Source organism: Odocoileus virginianus, chromosome 5, assembly GCF_023699985.2.
Source record: "Odocoileus virginianus isolate 20LAN1187 ecotype Illinois chromosome 5, Ovbor_1.2, whole genome shotgun sequence".
NCBI classification, from domain to species: domain Eukaryota; kingdom Metazoa; phylum Chordata; class Mammalia; order Artiodactyla; family Cervidae; genus Odocoileus; species Odocoileus virginianus.
The window spans coordinates 51,080,472-51,104,064 of NC_069678.1; the positions used below are offsets into that span (position 1 = coordinate 51,080,472).

The window sequence follows — 23,593 nt, forward strand, 5'->3', positions numbered from 1 at the left end:
TTCCTTGAAAACAACTGAATCCCCCTCCATTATTATAATAACTCATAAGATAGAGGTAGTTAAGAAGTCTGGTGATATATATTACCTAGGCTATGTGAGCCTCAGAGGGTATACAATTAAGAAAAAAAAAAAAACTAAAGTAGGCTTAATTAGTAAAGGCAATTTACAAGCAGAGGGGTTTATAACAAGCTGTTTCCTTATCTGCTGTTCTGTAAGATACATTTCCACAAACTCATCAATATTTTCATTGGATTCTCTCCAAAACTTGTCTTCTTCATTTGTGAAAGATCACTCTGTTTAGTCCATATTCTGGGGTCAACAATAGTCAGGTTGTTGATAGTTTGCCCCTTTCTAGCCTCTTCTTGGTTGAGGAATCTAAGATAATGTCCAAAAGAATACTATTTGGCCAGTTAAAGTGGCTTTCTTGTTTCTAATAAGTTTGTCTGTGCCAGTAACTCTCAATTGGGGTGAATTTGTCCCCCAAGGGACATCTAGCAATGTCTGGAGACTTTAAAAAAATTTTTATTGAAGTATAATTGATTTACAATAGCAAAGTAATTCAGTTATATATATATACATATATATATATGCATTTTTTCATATATTTTCCATTGTGATTTACCATAGGATATTGAATATAGTTCTCTCTGCTATACAGCAGGACCTTGTGGTTTATCCATTCAATATTAGAGACACTTTTATTGTCACAACTGTGGACATATAAGTTGAGGCTAGAGATACTGTGAAACATTCTACAATGCAGGACAGTCCCACATAACAAAAAATTATCTGGAGAATCAACAACAGTGTATAAAATTCCAGACAATCCTCATTGGTCTCTCCTGCAGCTTTATTGAATGAGGACCAAAAAGGGCAACAGGAAATAAAAAGTTTCTCATGCTCGTAGAAAAAAACTGACTGTTCTGTAGACATAGTGGCATATAGCCAATCACGGAAAGTCCCTTGCTTCTGGAATTCAGTCTATCAGGGATAGACTGACTCCAATAAACTCACCCGTAAGTGCCAATTAGTCAACAACAATCTTATTGAAGTAACTAAGCTCTACTCAGAGAGACTGACCAGCAAACTCTCTCTTAATAAAGTAAGCCATCAATTCAGCTTTGTCTTTTTATTCCACACATTGAATAATGCTGTCATCATCCTTTAACAACATCTGCGTCCTCATGGTATGTTGCTTATGACTACTTGGCTAGGAGGGAAAAGAACCTCAAGTCTGATTTATAGATGATTCTACATAATATGCCAGCACTGACAAAAGGTGGGCCTTCACAGCAGTACAAGCCCATTTGGGAGTGTTCTGGAACAGTGAGGAAAGAATATTCTGCCAGTAAGCTAAAACTTTGAATACTGTTCTATCCACTTGATCCAGATTAAAAAATTGTTATATATACAGATCTTTCTACTATTCATAGATAATGGCTAATTGTTTGATTTTATTGTCAAGGAATTGAAAGAAAGAGAAGATTAATCCATAAGGAAGCTTGGGAAAGAAGTAAATGAACAGACCTTTAGCAACAGGAACACTATGAAGGTGTATCCTATGTGAATGCATACCAAAGGACATACACTATAGAGAAGGTTCCCAATAATCAGGTTGACAAAATGACATTTGGCATATGCCACTCTGTTCCCCCTACCACTTCTATGCCTGCTCAAGGGACCCAGGAGCAAGTGACTGTGGTGAAAGAGAAGGAGCTAAAAATATACATATTTCCCCTCATTGAGGCTGACTTGGTGTGACAGATTTTATTTTCCTAAAGATGGTCACAACACTATAGATAGATATCATGCCTCACATGCTCCTCTTACAATGTGACCTTGACACTTTTACCATCAAATAATGAGTCAATGTCCTTTCCCCTAGAACTTAAGAAGATCTTTATTATGGCTTTGATCAGGTACATACAACAAAAGTGATACAATTTGACTTCACAAAATAAATCATAAAAATGGCGCTGACTTCCAACTTTTTAAGACACTCAACTTTGGAGCTCTAGGCCACCATCTAAGATAGCTGAGGCTATCATGCTGTAAGAAAGCCCAGGCTACAGGAAGAGACCCTGTGTAGGTTTGCTAGCCAATAGCCAGCATCAAGTGCCAGGCATATAAGTTAAGACACTTTCAGACGATTTCAGTCCTCAACCATCAAGACACTCTCAGTCTTCTCAGATGAGGCCTCAGACAATGAGGAGCAGAGAAAGGCCACATCTACTATCTAAATAGCGGTGATGTATCTAAATTAGTGATCTATCTATCTAGAAAAAATTGTGATCTATCTAAATTCCTGATTCATAGGATCCATGAGTATAACAAAGTGGTTATCTTATATCATTAAGGCTTGTTTTTTTTGGGGGGGGGCGGGGATGGGTTATGCAGTAATAGATACAGAGAACAAAATTTAAAGCCTGTAAGTGGAGATGTTCATACCAAAAACATAAACTATGTGGTGCTGACTTTGGGACCAAGCAAAAGCTGGATGGATTTGAGGACAGTTAGCCTAGAGTGCTTCGAAGAGCCTTTTAATGATTGCTCAAAGGATAGTAAGGAAAATGTTACTGCAATCTGGAGGAGAGGAACTCTTTCTACGTATCATTGGGAAGTTTGGCAGCACAGCGTGGCGCTGTTCACAGTGTTCGCTGAACCCAGGGTCGGCACGGTGTGAGCAGGGGAGCTGGAAGAACAACTCAAGGAGCCGTAGGAACAGTAGATGCGTTTCTTCTCTCCTGGCTGGCGCAGCGGCCATAACAGTAGACATGCTGTATTCTCTCCTCTCGCGTTCACCCACCAGACACAGCCATAATGTAGCCATAACACACCCTCAAGGCCGTCTCAGATGGCGCTTATACAGGCGCACCGCACAAAGTAGCCCGTGGCCAAGTGAGTACCTCGTGGCGCGCAGGTGCAGTGCTATAAATGAGCTCAGCTGTTACATAATCATTGTTTACAAAACGTGAGGCAAGAGGGCCTGATCACACCGTCTTGGCTAACTTGCTCCTCCCCTACACAAAGACAATAGAAAATGTATATAAGGAATTTAATTAAGAAGATTTCTAGGCAGAATATTAAAAGTGACTTCTCACTATGATAAAATATGAAAGGAAAGAAGTTAATTAAATAATAAGATGTTAAATATAAAGGATCTAGGATTCACTAGGTTCAAAAATAAAGCTGTTTCTAATCCTAGTAGCTTCCAGGTTAAAGTCAAAAGTGCTTTCCCCATAACAATTTTACAAGAGCCCAAAGTAAAGAAAGGATTATCTTAAAATAATTTGTGGCTTTTATCTAAATAGTGAAAGTCACTCAGTCATGTCCAACTCTTTGCAACCCCATGGACTATACAGTCCATGGAATTCTCCAGGCAAGAATACTGGAGTGGGTAGCCTTTCCCTTTTCCAGGGTATTTTCCCTTTTCCAGGGTATCGTCCCAACCCAGGGATCAAACCCAGGTCTCCCGCATTGCAGTTGAATGCCTTACCAGCTGGGCTATGAGGGAAGCCCAAGAATACTGGAGTGGGTAGCCTATCCCTTCTCCAGTGGATCTTCCTGACCAGGAATCAAACCAGGGTCTCCTGCATTGCAGGCAGATTCTTTACCAACTGAGCTATCAGGGAAGCCCTCTTTTCCAAATAAGTGTATTATAAATTGATGCATTAAAAAGTCTGTAAAGTTTTTTAAAGGATTTATCAGCTTTGATTGAAAGGGAAAGAGACAGAAATAAAAAAGGTGTTGGAGTACCAGCACCTACTTGGACAGATGATGTCACAGATGTCATTTACACCTGTGAAAGTTCACCAATCCCTGAATTCCAGCTTCAAAACACCCCATATAAGATTAGTGGGACTTCCCTGGTGGCACGGTAGAGTCACAGGAAACAAGGGTTCGATTCCTGTCTGGGAAGATTCCATGTGCAGCGGAGCAGCTGGGCCCGTGTGCCATAACTACTGAGCCTGCATGGTACTGAGGGCCACATGCTTGGAGTCTATGCTCCACAGTAAAAGAAGCCACCGCAATGAGAGGCCCAAGCACTGTGACAAAGAGTAATGCCCACTTGCTGCAACTAGAAAAACCCTGTGCAGATCAGACCCAGAGTAGCAAAAAAACAAAAAATTAGTGGTTGCAGGCAAGGTTTACTCTGTTGCAAACGCAGATAACTTTTTATGGAAAAGGAAGGATGATTTAAAAGGCAGAGGGAGTGGAGCCATGACTCCAGGAGCACAGACAAGAGTCATGGAAAACAACTTCTAGGAAGTAGGACTGAGGCCTAGTCAAGGAATTGGCCACATGTGCCTGCTGGGTTTTGGAACTGCTGTAGACCAGTGACTATATTCCTCCTTTATCTATAAGGGGTTCCCCTATGTATATCCCACAATTTCATGTTGAGTATGTGTGGGATATTTCGTTTACAAGTCTTCAGAGGGAACCATCCCCAAGGAGTCTTATCTAAACCCGGACCTGATTAGGTAACAAGAATCATGAGTTTAAGCTGATGCTATGCTGAAATAACACTAGAGGGATCCTAAGAGAGGAGGTGAGTCAATCCCTCACATGAGAGGGATGTGAATTATGACCAGAAGATGGCCAGAGTGTGGATCTAGTGGTTCTCATAGATAAAACCACACACAAGTAAATCTGAAATTCATAATCCACAGTAAATTCAGTTTGCTACTTAGTTTATCAACTGTGTAGGAATCAGCTGACATTTTCAAACCAGGTGTTGTATCAGAATTGATTACTTGAAAGGAGAATTTGTAGTTTGAAAATTGATTGCTTAACACAGAATTAGAGCAAAGAAAGGATTTATGCAAGGAACATAGTCTGATGAAATCTGATGAAAAGTTCCTGTCCTTTAAAAAAGACCCTAGAGACCTTGATGCTCATGTAATTCAGATTTTAAAACACTCTAGAAAATGCTTGATGCTCATTGCTATGTGTTTCTGTAAAGTGTGCTGTTTTTTCAGATGCTGGCTATATGCTTTTGGTCAGAGTTTTAAAATATGTATTAATATCACTGATTAAGCAACAATCAAGTAATTTTTTTCTATGGACCTAAGAGAATTTTGTAGTACTCATGTTGATTTGATCAGTTTAAATTTCAAAATAGTAAGTTTTATTTTCCTTAGGGTTTTGTACCAAGCACAATTTATATAGACACTTTATATTTTACAAATTGGTTTGTAAATAAAACAAGTAAAATGGGATTTATTTATATATGTTATATATTATAATATAAACATAATTTTTATAATTATACATAATAATAAATGCATATTATATATATATATGTATATATATATATATATATCTCATGACAAATCAATTCTTCTAAAACTTAAGTCACTCCACTACAAAGCTTTTTAGGACTTTTCATTGCCATCATCTGTAGACTTGCCACCACCTCCTTAATCAATGAAGTTTATGGGATTTTATTCACATTTTTAATCTTCCCTAACTTTTACAGTCTTTCTGCATCTACAGAAGCAATTCATATAATGACTTTGTTATAAAATTGCTGGACTCTTAAACTGCTATAAGTCTAACTCTCCTCCCAGGCTCTAATGTAGATCTTGTCTTCAAAAGAATTTCCCCACCCCAGATACCTTAAATGTTAATACTGGACTCTCTGACCTGCCAGATTTCTTCACTGTTGCTTCACCTAATCTTTGGCCATGCAGCAATACAATCCCCATTATCTACCAGGCCAATCCTTTCCTGACCTCCTTTTCTTCCTACCTTCACCTAGACACCACTGCTGATCATTTCAACCTCAGTTCTATTTGTTTATATACCACAATATGGCCAAAAAATTACAATTATAATTTCAAAAGTAAAGTTAATTTGGCTTTTCTTGCCTGATTACAAAAGAAACACACAGGCATTAGTCAAATATTTAGGAAGCAAAGAAACAAATAAAGAAAATTAAAATCACCATAAACCACATTAAAAAGAAATATCCAGTATTAACATTTTGCTATATATACCTTACTAGTTATTTTTATTCATGTATATATGCTACATGTTTTATAAAATATAGACTGAACTGTTTATGCTGGTTTTTTTAAGTTGTGTGACTTTTTTATTCAAATGTTACTCTATAAATAATCAAGATTAAAATTTTTTACAAGATAACAGCATTTTTGAAAATATATTACAAATGCCTTTAATTTAATATAGAGATTTAAGTTATAACTATGATATAATTTATGTAGCAGAGATCTTTTATGAATGTTATGATCAAAATCATTACAATCTCACATTATTTCCTGTCACGCTTTAAAATTCTAATTGTGATTATATTTCTCTCTTGGTTAAGATGTTCTGCCTATAGAGGTCATTTCTTATTCTAAACACTTTGGAAATTAGAATTTGACAAAATTTTGAAACGTTATGGCCTGTTTTCTTTTTAGTATTCCCATTTTCTTCAGGTAGAATGTATCAATAATATTACCATAAGTCTCCATGCTAATTTTCAAGGTACATATTTTCTTTTCATTATCCCTACATTCCTATTTTAAAATGCACATTATTATTTTAAAAAGAAAAGTCTCCACCCTAATGCAGCCATTTCAAAGCCCTCTTCTTGCACTTTAAGTAAGTACAAAAGACAAAACTAATTCAGAAAAAGAAGAGGAAAGAAGAATAAAAAAAAACAGCCTATTTATAAGAGTTGAAAATATAAGTGGAAGAATATTTTTAGACATTGTTCTCACTTTAAAGAAAGAGAACACTAGGCCAGTAGTTTTCAAATATTTTTAGCGGCGTTTATTTTACAAAAGTAAATATTTTAAGAGAACAGTACATAAAACACATGAAGTGGGATACTTCAGTTCAGCCACAAGGGAGCAGGTCCCAGACACACCGGACTGGATCTGTCTCACCCTATGCTAACTCTTGAACCACAACTACAGCCCTCCAGGTTCTGGGTAGCGGCTATGAAAAATTAGTTATCACTAAACACCTATCGGCAACATTGTATTATCAACAAACAAGTCTCAGAAACTATTGAAGAAGGTGACTATATATCAAGTATAATTGTCCTGCCTTTTTTATGTTCAAAAATCACTATATGGAGTTCTATTTTTAATTACTTGAGGAACCTCCATACTGTTTTCATTCATGTCAGAACCATTCTATATTACCACCAACAGTGTATAAAGGTTCCAATTTCTCTATATCCTAGCCAATCAACAGTTTAAAATTTTTTTATAATAGCCATCCTAATAGGTGTGCTAAGGAGTGTCCGCCTCTTTGTGGCCCCATGGACTGCAGCTGGCCAGGTTCCTCTCTCTGTGGAATTTTCCAGGCAAGAATACTGGAGTGGATTGCCATTTCCTACTCCAGGGGATCTTCCTGATGCAGGGATTGAACCCACAACTTTTGCATCTCCTGCATTGGCAGGCGGATTCTTTACCACTAGTGCTACTTGGGAATTATCCTAATAGGCATGAGGTTATAAATCACTATGGTTTTAATTGAGAAATCTCATTTTGGGCATATTCCCAATAGAGTTGAAATCAGGATCTAGAAGAGGTCTCTGCAATCCCACATTCATATCCAAGTAGGACAATGAATCCAGGAAAATAACCTAAATATCCATCAACAATGAATGAATAAAATGTAGTCAGTTCAGTTCAGTTCAGTCTCTCAATTGTGTCCCACTCTTTGTGACCCCATGGACCATAGCACGGCAGGCCTCCCTGTCCATCACCAACTCCCAGAGTTTACCCAAAATCATGTCCATTGAGGCGGTGTTGCCATGCAACCATCTCATCCTCTCTCGTCCCCTTCTCCTGCCTTCAATCTTTCCCAGCATCAGGTCTTTTCAAATAAGTCAGCTCTTCACATCAGATGGCCAAAATATTGGAGTTTCAGCTTCAACATCAGTCCTTCCAATGAACACTCAGGACTGACCTCCTTTAGAATGGACTGGTTGGATCTGCTTGCAGTCCAAGGGACTCTCAAGAGTCTTCTCCAACACCACAGTTCAAAAGCATCAATTCTTCGGCGCTCAGCTTTCTTTATAGTCCAACTCTCACATCCATACATGACTACTGGAAAAACCATAGCCTTGACTAGACAGACCTTTGTTGGCAAAGTAATGTCTCTGCTTTTTAATATGCTATCTAGGTTGGTCATAACTTTCCTTCCAAGGAGTAAGCATCTTTAAATTTCATGGCTACAATCACCATCTGCAGTGATTTTGGAGCCCACAAAAATAAAGTCTCTCACTATTTCCACTGTTTCTCCATCTATTTGCCATTAAGTGATGGGACCAGATGCCATGATCTTAGTTTTCTGAATGTTGAGCTTTAAGCCAACTTTTTCACTCTCCTCTTTCACTCTCATCAAGAGGCTCTTTAGTTCTTCTTCACTTTGTGCCATAAGGGTGGTGTCATCTGCATATCTGAGGTTATTGATATTTTTCCCAGCTATCTTGATTCCAGATTGTGGCTCATCAAGCCCAGCGTTTCTCATAATGTACTCTGCATATAAGTTAAATAAGCAGGATGACAATATACAGCCTTGACATACTCCTTTTCCTATTTGGAACCAGTCTGTTTCTCCATGTCTAGTTCTGACTATTACTTCCTGACCTGCATACAGATTTCTCAAGAAATCTGGTCAGGTGGTCTGGTATTCCCATCTCTATCAGAATTTTCCACAGTTTATTGTGATCCACAGAGTCAAAGGCTTTGGCATAGTAAATAAAGCAGAAATAGATGGTTTTCTGGAATTCTCTTGCTTTTTTGATGATCCAGTGGATGTTGGCAATTTGATCTCTGCCTTTTCTAAACTCAGCTTGAACATCTGGAAGTTCACGATTCACATGTTGCTGAAGCCTGGCTTGGAGAATTTTGAGCATTACTTTACTAGCATGAGATGAATGCAATTGTGTGGTAGTTTGAACATTCTTTGTCATTGCCTTTCTTTGGGATTGAAATGAAAACTGACCTTTTCCAGTCCTGTGACCATTGCTGAGTTTTCCAAATTTGCTGGCATATTGAGTGTAGCACTTTCACAGCATCATCTTTTAGGATTTGAAATAGCTCAACTGGAATACCATCACCTCCACTAGCTTTGTTCTTAGTGATGCTTCCTAAGACCCACTTGACGTCACATTCTAGGATGTCTGGCTCTAGGTGAGTGATCACACCATCGTGATTATCTGGGTAATGAAGATCTCTTTCCTACAGTTTCTGCATATTCTTGCCACCTCTTCTTAATATTTTCTGCTTCTGTCAGGTCCATACCATTTCTGTGCTTTATTGAGCCCATCTTTGCATGAAATGTTCCCTTGGTATCTCTTATTTTCTTGAAGAGATCTCTAGTCTTTCCCATTCTATTATTTTCCTCTATTTCTTTGTATTGATCACTGAGGAAGGCTTTCTTATCTCTCCTTGCCATTCTTTGGAACTCTGCATTCAAATGGGTCTATCTCTCCTTTTCTCCTTTGCTTTTCGCTTTTCTTCTTTTCACAGCTATTTGTAAGGCCTCCTCAGACAGCCATTTTGCTTTTTTGCATTTATTTTTCTTAGAGATGCTACATCTATATGTGCAATAAAGTATTATTCAGCCTTAAAAAAAGAGGAAATCCTACCACTTATGACAACATGGATGAATCTACAAGATATTATATTATGTGAAATAAGCCAGTCACTGAACGACAAATGCCACATGGTTCACTTACAACCATCCAAAATAGTCAAAGAAAATAGAATGATGGTTTGCCAGGGACTCAGGGGAAGAGGAAATGGGAAATTGTTTTTCAATGGATATAACGTTTCTGGTATGCAAAATGAGTAAGTTCTAGAAATCTGCTGTACAACGTAGTACCTGTAGTTAACAGTATGGTATTCTGCATTGTAAAATATAATAAGAGGAGAGATCTCATGTAAGTGTTCTTACCAAAAAAAAAGGAAATTTTTGGAGGTGTTGGATATGTACAGTACCTTGGTTGTTTGATGTTATCATGCATATGTGTGAACACATCAGAATACATACACTAAATGTGTGAAATATTTTTCATATCTTTCATACCACAATAAAGGTTACAAATTCAACATAAAGGCCTTTCATGACATAATTCTGCTTTCATGTAAACAATATGTGCTATTTCCATATTTTTTGGAAAGAATTTAACTTTGAAATAAAAATTTTGGATAGAACTCTGTTCATTTATAAATAAAAAGCTCAAAATTTATATAAATCTTAGCATTTCCTTTCATTGTCAAGTGTCTCCTGATCTGGGTAAAAATTAGCATTTTATGTTAAGAAATTTGAAATGTTGACAACTTCGGTTGACTTTTTATAGAAAAAGTCAAAAGAAAAGCCAAAATAACATCAATTGGAAAATTATTCTAAGGGTGCTGAAGTACCTGATAAGCTCAGAACAAAAGCAAATTGTACTAAGTGAAGGATATCTTCAATTCTATTTTTTAAAATAAAATGTCATGTATATACACCAGTATATAGAAAACAGATAACTCATGAGAACCTACTGTACAGCATAAGGAACTCTACTCAGTACTCTGTGGTGACCTAATGGGAAGTAAATTCAAAAAAGAGGGGATATATGTATACATATAGCTGATTCATTTAACTGTACAATAGAGAATAACACAGTATTGTAAAGCAATTATATGCCAATAAAAATGAATTTAAAAATATAAATTTTTCAAAAATGTCATGTGATAGTCCCAGTTTTCTGAGATGCAGACACCAACATAGGATTAAATGCGAGAGGAATTTTTTTAAGGAAATACTGTGAGTGGAAGACTTGGTCAGATTGCAATGGTAGTCTAATGCTGAGGGAGAGAGGAAGAAGGTTGGGTGGAAGAGACATAAGCTGAGGTTGGTGTGCTGCCAGACATATCTCACAGCCACCACAAACATGTAAGTATTTCAGCCCAAACTTCCACAAATACTCTTTTTGGCTAACATTCAGAGATCTTTCTACAACTGTCAAATAAGTCACCTATGATTCCTTTCAATGTTTCACCAAATTTAGATGCTGTAAAACTGTCTGCTAAATTTTATTCATTCCAGACATAACTTAAATTTACCCACTTAAAAGTTCTTTCAAGTTGAATTTTACAAGGTAGACTTAGAGAATTTGGAAACCAAAGCACATATGATGGCCTGTCCTTATTTAATTTATTCAGTACTTCCCTTGCTTGTGAGGATAAGTTCAACATCTTCCATTGTGCAATTTTTTATTTAATAATTAAAATTTTCTAAAAGTTTTAAAAACTGCAGGTGTTGATTGCTCCATTCATTGAATATTTTCATTAAAAATTTAAAGCTACTTTTGAATAAATTCAACAAAAATTTGGAGTACCTGTTTCCAAAAATAGCCCAATATCATTTGGTAGGTTAAACTGACTTACAAAATGGTTCTTCAAAGGCTCAAGTATTTCTAAAGTCTGACTGGTTTTGGATAAAGGGAGAAAGTATATACTTTCTGAAGTATGTTTTATAATTCAACATAACCTTCTTTGTTGAATTAACTTTGCAATTAACTTTGTAAGTCAATTGTCCATATATGTTACAAATTGACAACCAAAGCTTCTATTTAGACTGGCTTCTTTTTAAAATATCAGAGCTCTGTTTGCATTCAATTGTACATCATATGTATTTTAGAAAGAATTCTTACTACATTTCTATATCATAGGTCTCAATTTACTAAGAACATTGTTTTATCACAGAGCTGTTTCTTCATAAAATCTGTTTCATATTATTGTTAAACCTAATAGTTTTCTTTTAGTGAGAAATTTTATTACTGACTTATAATTACATTCAAAATATTAGCTGATTCACCTTTGACATAATAAATTCCCCAAAGTTTTACTTTGACTCCATATATTGAATGAAAAATTGAACCATCAATAGAATGATTTTATCTTTGAATCATTTGATGACACAAATATAAAATTGGCAACACTTGACTATTTGTGAAGTCCTGCTGATGAAGCCAGTGTGTTCACATTCTTCATGGTTTCTTGCTTGCACGAGTGTGTGCTAAGTCACTTCAGTCATGTCCGACTCTTTACGACCCAGTGGATCATAGCCCGCCAGGATCCTCTGTCCATAGGATTCTCCAGGCAAGAATACTGCAGTGGGTTGCCATGCCCTCCTCCAGGGGATCTTCCTGACCCAGGGATCAAACCTATTTCTCTTACATCTCCTGCATTGGCAGGCAGGTTCTTTACCACTAGTGCCACCTGGGAAGCCCAGTTTCTTACTTATCTGTCTCTATTTATGATAAATGAACTAACACTTCACTTTTCATATCTACACATGAAAAGCTTGAATAAAAAAATGAGCAAGCAATTATTTTTTGATCTAGATGAAAAAATCATGCCCTCTACTGTGATGTATAATATATTCTGAAAGTACATTTGTAAAATTATGAACTTTGGACACAGCCTTCTTCAAAAGACTACTAATTTGAAACAAATAGTACTGCTTCTTCAGTAGATTTGTCTCTTGGCTTTCAAGTGACCAGATATGGTCCCCATGTGCATCGCAATACTGATCCAAGTGTTTTAAGCAAAATACATTCTGCTCATCAATTTCTTTGAGAAATGTAAATTCTGAACAAAAATTTTTACTAAGTAAAGCATGCTCTTTATTTAGATCATTAATGCTGAAAATGGGTATTGGAAAACACAATACCGTTAATCAAATTATACAGTAGTTTCATTATACAATAAATGAAAATAATTCAAATAAGAGCTTTTAATATATCCTATGTACCCTAGGACAGGAGTGTTCAGCTTCTATTTTCATATTCTACATATTTCATGTACAGCTTCTACAAATTTCATGCACACCCAACCAATAATTTTCCTTGTTTCCCACTGACTCTGCCTACTCTGACTAATGTCCTGGTGGACTTGAGTGTCTTGAATGTTGTAGCACAAACCATGTCACAAATGACTGGAATGACAGGTGTTGTCAGGGACATCACCACTGAATAGTCTACAACCACCTGCAGCCAGAGTTATCTGTTTCTCAGCTGCTGTTGTTGCTGTTTAGTTACTAAGTCATGTCAGACTCTTTCATGACCCCCATGGACTGTAGACCACCAGGCTCCTCTGTGCATGAGATTTTCCAGGCAAGAATACTGGCGTGGGTTGCCATTTCCTTCTACAACAGATCTTCCCTACCCAGAGTTTGAACCCAAGTGTCTTCTGCATTGGCAGGTAGGTTCTTTACCACTGAGCCACCTGGGAAATAAATTTAATCTCTCATGGGGAGCTCTGGAGCTGGGATGGATCTTACAAGTATCCAAAATTGGAAGCAGATAGGACTTTTACTCCTTGCATTTATCAGGCATTAAATGAGATAATGTGGCTCTACCTGAGGACAAGTCTTGGAATTAAATGACTAGACCACAAATTTTAAGCATTTAGAGAGGAATCAAGTTGAGACCTGTCTGCTGCCAGTCACTACCAGCAGATGGAGAGATGAGTGCTTTGGTCTGGAAGAATCAAGGTGCATACCTTGGTACCAACACTTCTAAAAATACACCCGAGTTTATCTCAATGAAAATACTCATAACATCTCATTAAACATGAAAAACCTGGAACAAAATTAAACTGGACAGGAGTCAGTATAGCAGGTATAATTCAGTACTATCCTAGGCAAATCAGTATATATGACCAAGTACTACCACTCTCTTCTGGTTCTGTGTTTGGAGAATCTTTGACCACATTTTGGGTTCTATTGCCGTTTCTTCCCCTGCCTACTTCTTAAATACTCCCTGAAGATCCAATCTTTGCCACCTTATCTTATTACTCTGTATTAATCTTGTACATACTGATGACTTGTTTTAAAAAAATTTTGGGAGGATTTTATGTGCCAAACACTGTGCCAGTGTCTAGAGATCTCATCTATGCTGTTGTGTAGAGGTAAACACATAATCTAGGGGAGCACATAAAAGATTCATCAAGGTGCACCAAATCCAAATCATATGAAGTATTTAGCATCAGGGAAAATTTATTGTCTTAAGAGATATACAAGAAGAATTCCTATCAATGTGGGAGGATTTGGAGATTTTTCATGTAGAAAAAAACAGCATGGCACATTCAAGCAGGTACAAATATTTCAGCATGGATGAGATTCACAGAGTGAAGTCGCTCAGTTGTGTCCAACTCTTTGTGACCCCATGGACTGTAACCTGCCAGGATCCTCTGTCCATGGGATTCTCCAGGCAAGAATACTGGAGTGGGTTGCCATTTCCATCTCCAGGGGACCTTCCCAACCCAGGGATCGAACTTGGATGTCCCGCACTGCAGGCAGATTCTTTACTGTCTGAGCCACCAGGGAAGCCTTGTTGACTACAAGATGGTGGAGTAGAAAGACATGTGCTCATCTCCTCCTGCGAGAACTCCAAAGCTACAACTCGCTGCTGAACAACTGTCGACAGGAGAATGTTGGATCACACCGAAAAAAGATGCCCCACGTCCAAGAGCAAATGAGAAGCTCCAGTAAGACAGTAGGAGAGGCGAAATCATGTTTAGAATCAAACCCTATACCTGCCAGAGACACTCAGAAGGCTCAAACAAACCTTGTGTGCACCAGGACCCAGAGACCCCACAGAGACTGAACCAGAACTGTGTTTGAGTGTCTCCTGTGGAGAAACGGGTCAGCAGTGGCCTGCTGCAGGGGCAGGGACTCTGGGTGCAGCAGACCTGGGTATGGCATAAGCCCTCTTGGAGGAGGTCGCCATTAACCCCACCAGAGAGCCACCAGAACTTACACAGGACTGGGGAAACAGACTCTAAGAGGGCACAAAGGAAACTTGTGTGCACCAGGACCCAGGAGAAAGGAGCAATGACCCCTCAAGAGACTGATCCAACTTGCCCGTGAGTGTCCAGGAGTCCCTGGTGGAGGTGTAGGTTGGTGGTGGCCTGCTGCAGGGTCGGGGCACTGAGTGCAGCAGTGTATGCCTGGGACCTTTTGAAGGAGGTCACCATTATCTTCATCACCTCCACCATAGTTTGGCCTCAGGTCAGAATACAGGGAGGGAACACAGCACTGCCCATCAACAGAAAATTGGATTAAAGATTTACTGAGCATGGCCTCACCCATCAAAACAATACCCAGCTTCCCCCTCAATCAGTCTCTCCCATCAGGAAACTTCCATAAGTCTCTCATCCTTATCCTTCACAGGGAAGACAGAATGAAAACCACAATTACAGAAAACTAACCAAACTGATCATATGGACCACAGCCTTGTCTATCTCAATGAAACTATGAGCCGTGCCATATAGGGCAACCCAAGACGGATGAGTAGTGGTGGAGAGTTCTGATAAAATGTGGTCCATTGGAGAAGGATATGGCAAACCACTTCAGCATTCTTGCCTTGACAACCTCATGAACAGTATGAGAAGGGAAAAAGATATGACACTGAAAGATGAACTCCCCAAATCGGTAGGTGCCCAATATGCTACTGGAGATCAGTAGAGAAATAACTGTAGAAAGAATGAAGAGATGGAGCCAAAGTAAAAACAATACCCAGCTGTGGGTGTGACTGGTGGTGGAAGTAAAGTCCAATGCTGTAAAGAGCAATTTTGCATAGGAAACTGGAATGTTAGGTCCATGAATCAAGGTAAATTGGAAGTGGTCAAATTGGAGATGGCAAGAGTGAACATTGAGATTTTAGGAATCAGTGAACTAAAATGGACTGGAATGGGTGAATTTAACTTAGATGACCATTATATCTACTATTGTGGGCAAAAATCCCTTAGAAGAAATGGAGTAGCCATCATAGTCAACAAAAGAATCCGAAATGCAGTACTTAGATGCAATACCAAAATGACAGAATGATCTCTGTTCGTTTCCAAGGCAAACCATTCAATATCACAGTAATCCAAATCTATGCCCCGACCAGTAATGAAGAAGCTGAAGTTGAATGGTTCTATGAAGACCTACCAGACCTTCTAGAACAAACACCCAAAAAAGATATCCTTTTCATCATAGGGGACTGGAATGCAAAGGTAGGAAGTCAAGAGATACTTGGAGTAAAAGGCAAATTTTGACCCTGAAGTAAAAACTGAAGCGGGGCAAAAGCTAACAGAGTTTTGCCAAGAGAACACACTGGTCATAGCAAACACCTTCTTCCAACAACACAAGAGAAGACTCTATACATGGACATCATCAGATGGTCGAGACCGAAATCAGATTGATTATATTCTTTGCAGCCAAAGATGGAGAAACTCTATACTGTCAGCAAAACAAGACTGGGAGCAGACTGTGGCTCAGATCATGAACTCCTTATTGCCAAATTCAGCCTTAAATTGAAGAAAGTAGGGAAAACCACTAGACCATTCATGTAGGACCTAAATCAAATCCCTCACAATTATACAGTGGAAGTGACAAATAGATTAAAGAGAGAAGATCTGACAGACAGGGTGCCTGAAGAAATATGGACAGAGGTTTGTGACATTGTACAGGAGGCAGTGATCAAGACCATCCACAAGAAAAAGAAATGTTAAAAGGCAAAATGGTTGTCTGAGGAAGCCTTACAAATAGCTGAGAAAAGAAGAGAAGCTAAACGTAAAGGAGAAAAGGAAAGATATACCCATTTGAATGCAGAGTTCCAAAGAATAGCAAGGAGAGATAAGAAAGCCTTCCTCAGCGAACAATGCAAAGAAATAGAGAAAAACAACAGAATGGCAAAGACTAGAGATCTCTTTAAGAAAATGAGAGATACCAAGGGTGCATTTTGTGCAAAGATGGGAACAATACAGAAATTGTATTGAAATAACAGAAGCAGAAGATATTAAGAAGAGGTGGCAAGAATACACAGAAGAACTATACAAAAAAGATCTTTGTGACCCAGATAACGACGATGGTGTGATCACTCACCTAGAGCCAGACACCCTGGAATGCAAAGTCAAGTGGACTTTAAGAAATATCACAGAGGGAGGAGCCAAGATGGCGGAGGAATAGGATGGGGAGACCACTTTCTCCCCTACAAATTCATCGAAAGAACATTTGAACGCTGAGCAAATTTCACAAAACAACTTCTGATCACTAGCAGAGGACATCAGGCGCCCAGAAAAGCAGCCCATTATCTTCGAAGGGAGGTAGGACAAAATATAAAAGATAAAAAAAGGAGTCAAAAGAGCTACGGACGGAGACCCGTCCCGGGAAGGGAGTCTTAATAGAGGAAGTTTCCAATCACCAGGAAACCCTCACACTGGCGGGACTGGGGGAAGTTTTCGGCAATCTAACTGGGAGGAAAAATTAAACAAGGCTCACAGATTACGTGCCTAAAAGCAACTCCCAGCAGAAAAGTACCCCAGACGCCCATACCCACCAGCAACAAGCGGGGGCAGAACGGAGAGGAGCGGGCGGCATTAAGGGACTGAGAAACTCCTGAGAAGAGCAGGCCCACCCCCGCTGGAGGTAGGAGGCAGGGGGGAGGGGAAAAGGGCAAACTCAGCCCCTGAGAAGCCACCCCCTCCCACACTGCAAACAGGCCCCCGGTTCCTATCTAAAGACTTCCTGAGACCCGACTGGCGGCGCGCGCTGGGGCCGCGGAGGGAAAAAGCGCGCCATACCCGGGGAGAGTGCGCCCAAGCCTCTGGCTGCCTGAGCCGCTCGCCAAGGAGGGGAAAGGCACGCCGCATCCGAGGAGAGTGTGCCCAGATCTGGCTGCCTGGGCCGCTCGACGCGGAGGGAAAAGGCGCACCGCACCCGGGGAGAGTGCATCCAAGCCTCTGGCTGCCTGAACCGGTCAGGCCGGGGAAGGCACAAAACGCAGGCGCAACCAAATCCTCGCTTTTGTGGAGTACCCGAAAACTGGAACTGCACTCAATGCAGGGCCCGCTCCATATAGAGCAGCCGGGAGCCTGAGCAGTGCAGACGGGGAAAGCACTGACACCCGTGAGCGGGGCAAACCCAGTGTGGCCGGTGAGTGCTAGCCACACGGAGCGGTATCTGTCTGCAGCGCCCCGCCCTCCCCGTAGCAGGACTGAACTGAATTAGCGAACCTAAATAAGAGATCACCTCCGCCCGCCTGTGTCAGGGCGGAAATTAGACACCGAAGAGACGGCAAACAGAAGCCAAATAAACAAAGGGAACCGCTTCAGAAAGGACCGGTGCAACAGATTAAAATCCCTGAAGGTAACACCGACTACACCGGAAGGGGCCTATAGATATCGAGAAATGTAAGGTGGAAAGAGGAGCTATCTGAAAATGAATTGAACCTACACTGACCGCAACAACTCCAGAGAATTTCCTAGATATATATGTATATATTTTTTTTAATTTAAAAAAAAATTTTTTTTCTTTCCTTTTTTTTTATTTTTTATTTTTTCTCTTTTATTTCTTTTAAAATTCCCTATTACTCCCCCATTACTCCTCAACTTTCATTTTCATATATTTTTATGATTTTTTTAATTAGGGAAAAAAAATATTTTTTTCTTTTTTTTTTCTTGTTTTTCTCTCCTATTTCCTTTTAAAGTCCTCTAATACTCCTCTATTATTCCTTAATTTTCATTTTCATTTCACTATAACATTGCCAAAAAAAAAAGAGAGAAACCCTATTTTTAAACCAAACTTCATATACATTTCTAAATTTTTTTAGTGTTTTTGTTTTTGTTTTTAAATATTGTATTTCAAAGAGTCTAACCTCTACACTAGATTTTTAATCTTTGTTTTTCAGTATGTGATATAAATTTTGGACATTTAAGAATCCAATATTCAGTTCCCATTTCTATTCAGGAGTGTGGTGATTACTCTCCCACTTTTGACTCTCTGTTTTCTACCTCAGAACACCTCTATTTTCTCCTTTCCCCTTCTCTTCCCAATCCAACTCTGTGAATCTTTGTGGGTGGGCTACGGAGAACACTTTGGGAACAGATAACTGTGTAGATCTGGCTCTCTCCTCTTGAGTCCCCTTTTTCTCCTCCTGCTCACCTCTATCTCCTTCCTCCCTCTCCTATTCTTCATGTAACTCTGTGAACCTCTCTGGTGGTCTCTCACGGTGGAGAATCTTTTCACCATTAACCTAGAAGTTTTATTATCAGTGCTGTGTAGTTGGAGAAGTCTTGAGACTATTGGAAGAATAAAACTGAAATCCAGAGGCAAGAGACATAAGCCCCAAACCTGAGAAAACCAGAAAACTCCTGACTACATGGAACATTAAGGAATAAGAGACCATCCAAAAGCCTCCATACCTACACCAAAACCAACCATCACCCAAGAGCCAATAAGCTCCAGTACAAGACATACCACGCAAATTCTTTAGCAACGCAGGAACATAGACCTGAGTGTCAACATACAGGCTGTCCAAAGTCACACCTAATACATAGACCCATCGCAAAACTCATTACTGGACACTCCATTGCACTCCAGAGAGAAGAAATCCAATTCCATGCACCAGAATGCTGACACAAGCTTCCCTAACCAGGAAACCTTGACAAACCAATCGTCCAACCCCACCCACTGGGTGAAACCTCCACAATAAAAAGGAACCACAGACCACAAGAATACAGAAAGCCCACTCCAGACACAGCAATCTAAACAAGATGAAAAGTCAGAGAAATACCCAACAGCTAAAGGAACATGAAAAAAGCCCACCAAGTCAAACGAAAGAGGAGGAAATAGGGAATCTACCTGAAAAAGAATTTAGAATAATGATAATAAAAATGATCCAAAATCTTGAAAACAAAATGGAGTTACAAATAAATAGCCTGGAGACAAAGATTGAGAAGATGCAAGAAATGTTTAACAAGGACCTAGAAGAAATAAAAAAAAGTCAATTAAAAATTAATAATGAAATAAGATCAAAAACACTCTGGAGGGAACCATGAGTAGAATAACAGAGACAGAAGATAGGGTAAGTAAGGTAGAAGATAAAATGGTGGAAATAAATGAAGCAGAGAGGAAAAAAGAAAAAAGAATCAAAAGAAATGAGGACAACCTCAGGGACTCTGGGACAATGTGAAACGCCCCAACATTCGAATCATAGGAGTCCCAGAAGAAGAAGACAAAAAGAAAGGCCATGAGAAGTTACTCGAGGAGATAATAGCTGAAAACTTCCCTAAAATGGGGAAGGAAATAGCCACCCAAGTCCAAGAAACCCAGAGAGTCCCAAACAGGATAAACCCAAGGCAAAACACCCCAAGACACATATTAATCAAATTAACAAAGATCAAACACAAAGAACAAATATTAAAAGCAGCGAGGGAGAAACAACAAATAACACACAAAGGGATTCCCATAAGGATAACAGCTGATCTATCAATAGAAACCCTTCAGGCCAGAAGGGAATGGCAGGACATACTTAAAGTAATGAAAGAGAATAACCTACAACCTAGATTACTCTACCCAGCAAGGATCTCATTCAGATATGAAGGAGAACTCAAAAGCTTTACAGACAAGCAAAAGCTGAGAGAATTCAGCACCACCAAACCAGCTCTTCAACAAATACTTAAGGCTCTTCTCTAGACAGGAAACACAGAAAGGTGGTATAAACCTGAACCCCAAACAACAAAATAAATGGCAACGGGACCATACCTATCAATAATTACCTTAAATGTAAATGGGTTGAATGCCCCAACCAAAAGACAAAGGCTGGCTGAATGGATACAAAAGCAAGACCCCTATATATGCTGTCTACAAGAGACCCACCTCAAAACAAGGGACACATACAGACTAAAAGTGAAGGGCTGGAAAAAAATATTTCACGCAAACAGAGACCAAAAGAAAGCAGGAGTCGCAATACTCGTATCAGATAAAATAGACTTTCAAATAAAGGCTGTGAAAAGAGACAAAGATGGATACTACATAATGATCAAAGGATCAATCCAAGAAGAAGATATAACAATTATAAATATATATGCACCCAACATAGGAGCACTGCAATATGTAAGGCAAATGCTAATGAGTATGAAAGAGGAAATTAATAGTAACACAATAATAGTGGGAGACTTTAATACCCCACTCACAACTATGGATAGATCAACTAAACAGAAAATGAACAAGGAAACACAAACTTTAAAGGACACAATGGACCAGCTAGACCTAATTGACATCTATAGGACGTTTCACCCCAAAACAATCAACTTCACCTTGTTCTCAAGTGCACACGGAATGTTCTCCAGAATAGATCACATCCTGGGCCCAAATCTAGTCTTGGTAATTTAAAAAAAATTGAAATCATTCCAGTCATCTTTTCTGACCACAGTGCAGTAAGATTAGATCTCAATTACAGGAAAAAAATTATTAAAAATTCAAACATATGGAGGCTAAACAACACGCTTCTGAATAACCAACAAATCATAGAAGAAATCAAAAAAGAAATCAAAATATGCATAGAAATGAATGAAAATGAAAACACAACAACCCAAAACCTATGGGACACTGTAAAAGCAGTGCTAAGGGGAAGATTCATAGCATTACAGGCTTACCTCAAGAAACAAGAAAAAAGTCAAATAAATAACCTAACTCTACACCTAAAGCAACTAGAGAAGGAAGAAATGAAGAACCCCAGGGTTAGTAGAAGGAAAGAAATCTTAAAAATTAGGGCAGAAATAAATGCAAAATAAACTAAAGAGGCCATAGCAAAAATCAACAAAGCTAAAAGTTGGTTTTTTGAAAAAATAAACAAAATTGACAAACCATTAGCAAGACTCATTAAGGAACAAAGGGAGAAGAACCAAATTAACAAAATTAGAAACGAAAATGGAGAGATCACAACAGACAACACTGAAATACAAAGGATCATAAGAGACTACTACCAGCAGCTCTATGCCAATAAAATGGACAACTTGGAAGAAATGGACAAGTTCTTAGAGAAGTATAACTTTCCAAAACTGAACCAGGAAGAAATAGAAGATCTTAACAAAACGATCACAAGCAAGGAAATCGAAACTGTAATCAGAAATCTTCCAGCAAACAGAAGCCCAGGACCAGATGGCTTCACAGCTGAATTCTACCAAAAATTTAGAGAAGGGCTAACACCTATCTTACTTAAACTCTTCCAGAAAATTGCAGAAGAAGGTAAACTTCCAAACTCATTCTATGAGGCCACCATCACCCTAATTCCAAAACCAGACAAAGATGCCACAAAAAAAGAAAACTACAGGCCAATATCACTGATGATCATAGATGCAAAATTCCTTAACAAAATTCTAGCAAACAGAACCCAGCAACATATTAAAAAAATCATACACCATGACCAAGTGGGCTTTATCCCAGGAATGCAAGGATTCTTTAATATCCACAAATCAATCAATGTAATACACCACATTAACAAATTGAAAGATAAAAACCATATGATTATCTCAATAGATGCAGAAAAAGCCTTTGACAAAATTCAACATCCATTTATGATTAAAACTCTCCAGAAAGCAGGAATAGAAGGAACATACCTCAATATAATAAAAGCTATATATGACAAACCCACAGCAAGCATCACCCTCAATGGTGAAAAATTGAAAGCATTTCCCCTGAAATCAGGAACAAGACAAGGGTGCCCACTCTCACCACTCCTATTCAACATAGTTTTGGAAGTGTTGGCCACAGCAATCAGGGCAGAAAAAGAAGTAAAAGGAATCCAGATAGGAAAAGAAGACGTGAAACTCTCTCTGTTTGCAGATGACATGATCCTCTACATAGAAAACCCTAAAGACTCTACCAGAAAATTACTAGAGCTAATCAACGAATACAGTAAAGTTGCAGGATATAAAATTAACACACAGAAATCTCTTGCATTCCTATACACTAACAATGAGAAAACAGAAAGAGAAATTAAGGAAACAATACCATTCACCATTGCAACGAAAAGAATAAAATACTTAGGAGTATATCTACCTAAAGAAACAAAAGACCTATACATAGAAAACTATAAAACACTGATGAAAGAAATCAAAGAGGACACAAACAGATGGAGAAATATACCGTGTTCATGGATTGGAAGAATCAATATTGTCAAAATAGCTATACTACCCAAAGCAATCTATAGATTCAATGCAATCCCTATCAAACTACCAACGGTATTTTTCACAGAACTAGAACAAACAATTTCACAATTTGTATGGAAATACAAAAAACCTCGAATAGCCAAAGTAACCTTGAGAAAGAAGAATGGAACTGGAGGAATCAACCTGCCTGACTTCAGACTATACTACAAAGCCACAGTCATCAAGACAGTGTGGTACTGGCACAAAGACAGAAATATAGATCAATGGAACAGAATAGAAAGCCCAGAGATAAATCCACGAACCTATGGTCACCTTATCTTCGACAAAGGAGGCAAGGATATACAATGGAAAAAAGACAACCTCTTTAACAAGTGGTGCTGGGAAAACTGGTCAACCACCTGTAAAAGAATGAAACTAGAACACTTTCTAACACCATACACAAAAATAAACTCAAAGTCGATTAAAGATCTAAATGTAAGACCAGAAACTATAAAACTCCTAGAGGAGAGCATAGGCAAAACACTCTCCGACATAAATCACAGTGGGATCCTCTATTACCCACGTCCCAGAATTTTAGAAACAAAAGCAAAAATAAACAAATGGGACCTAATGAAACTTAAAAGCTTTTGCAC

At 38.6% G+C, this 23,593-nt stretch overlaps 1 long non-coding RNA gene across 1 annotated transcript in view; it reads right to left on the minus strand.

Annotated features, from left to right (window-relative positions):
- Positions 1-624: 624 nt before the first annotated feature.
- LOC110143423 (uncharacterized) overlaps positions 625-23,593 on the minus strand; it is a 40,395-nt gene continuing 17,426 nt past the window's right edge. The window contains exon 4 of the long non-coding RNA XR_002315583.2: positions 625-3,020. This is a non-coding gene — a long non-coding RNA (uncharacterized lncRNA). The remainder of the gene's footprint in view (positions 3,021-23,593) is intronic.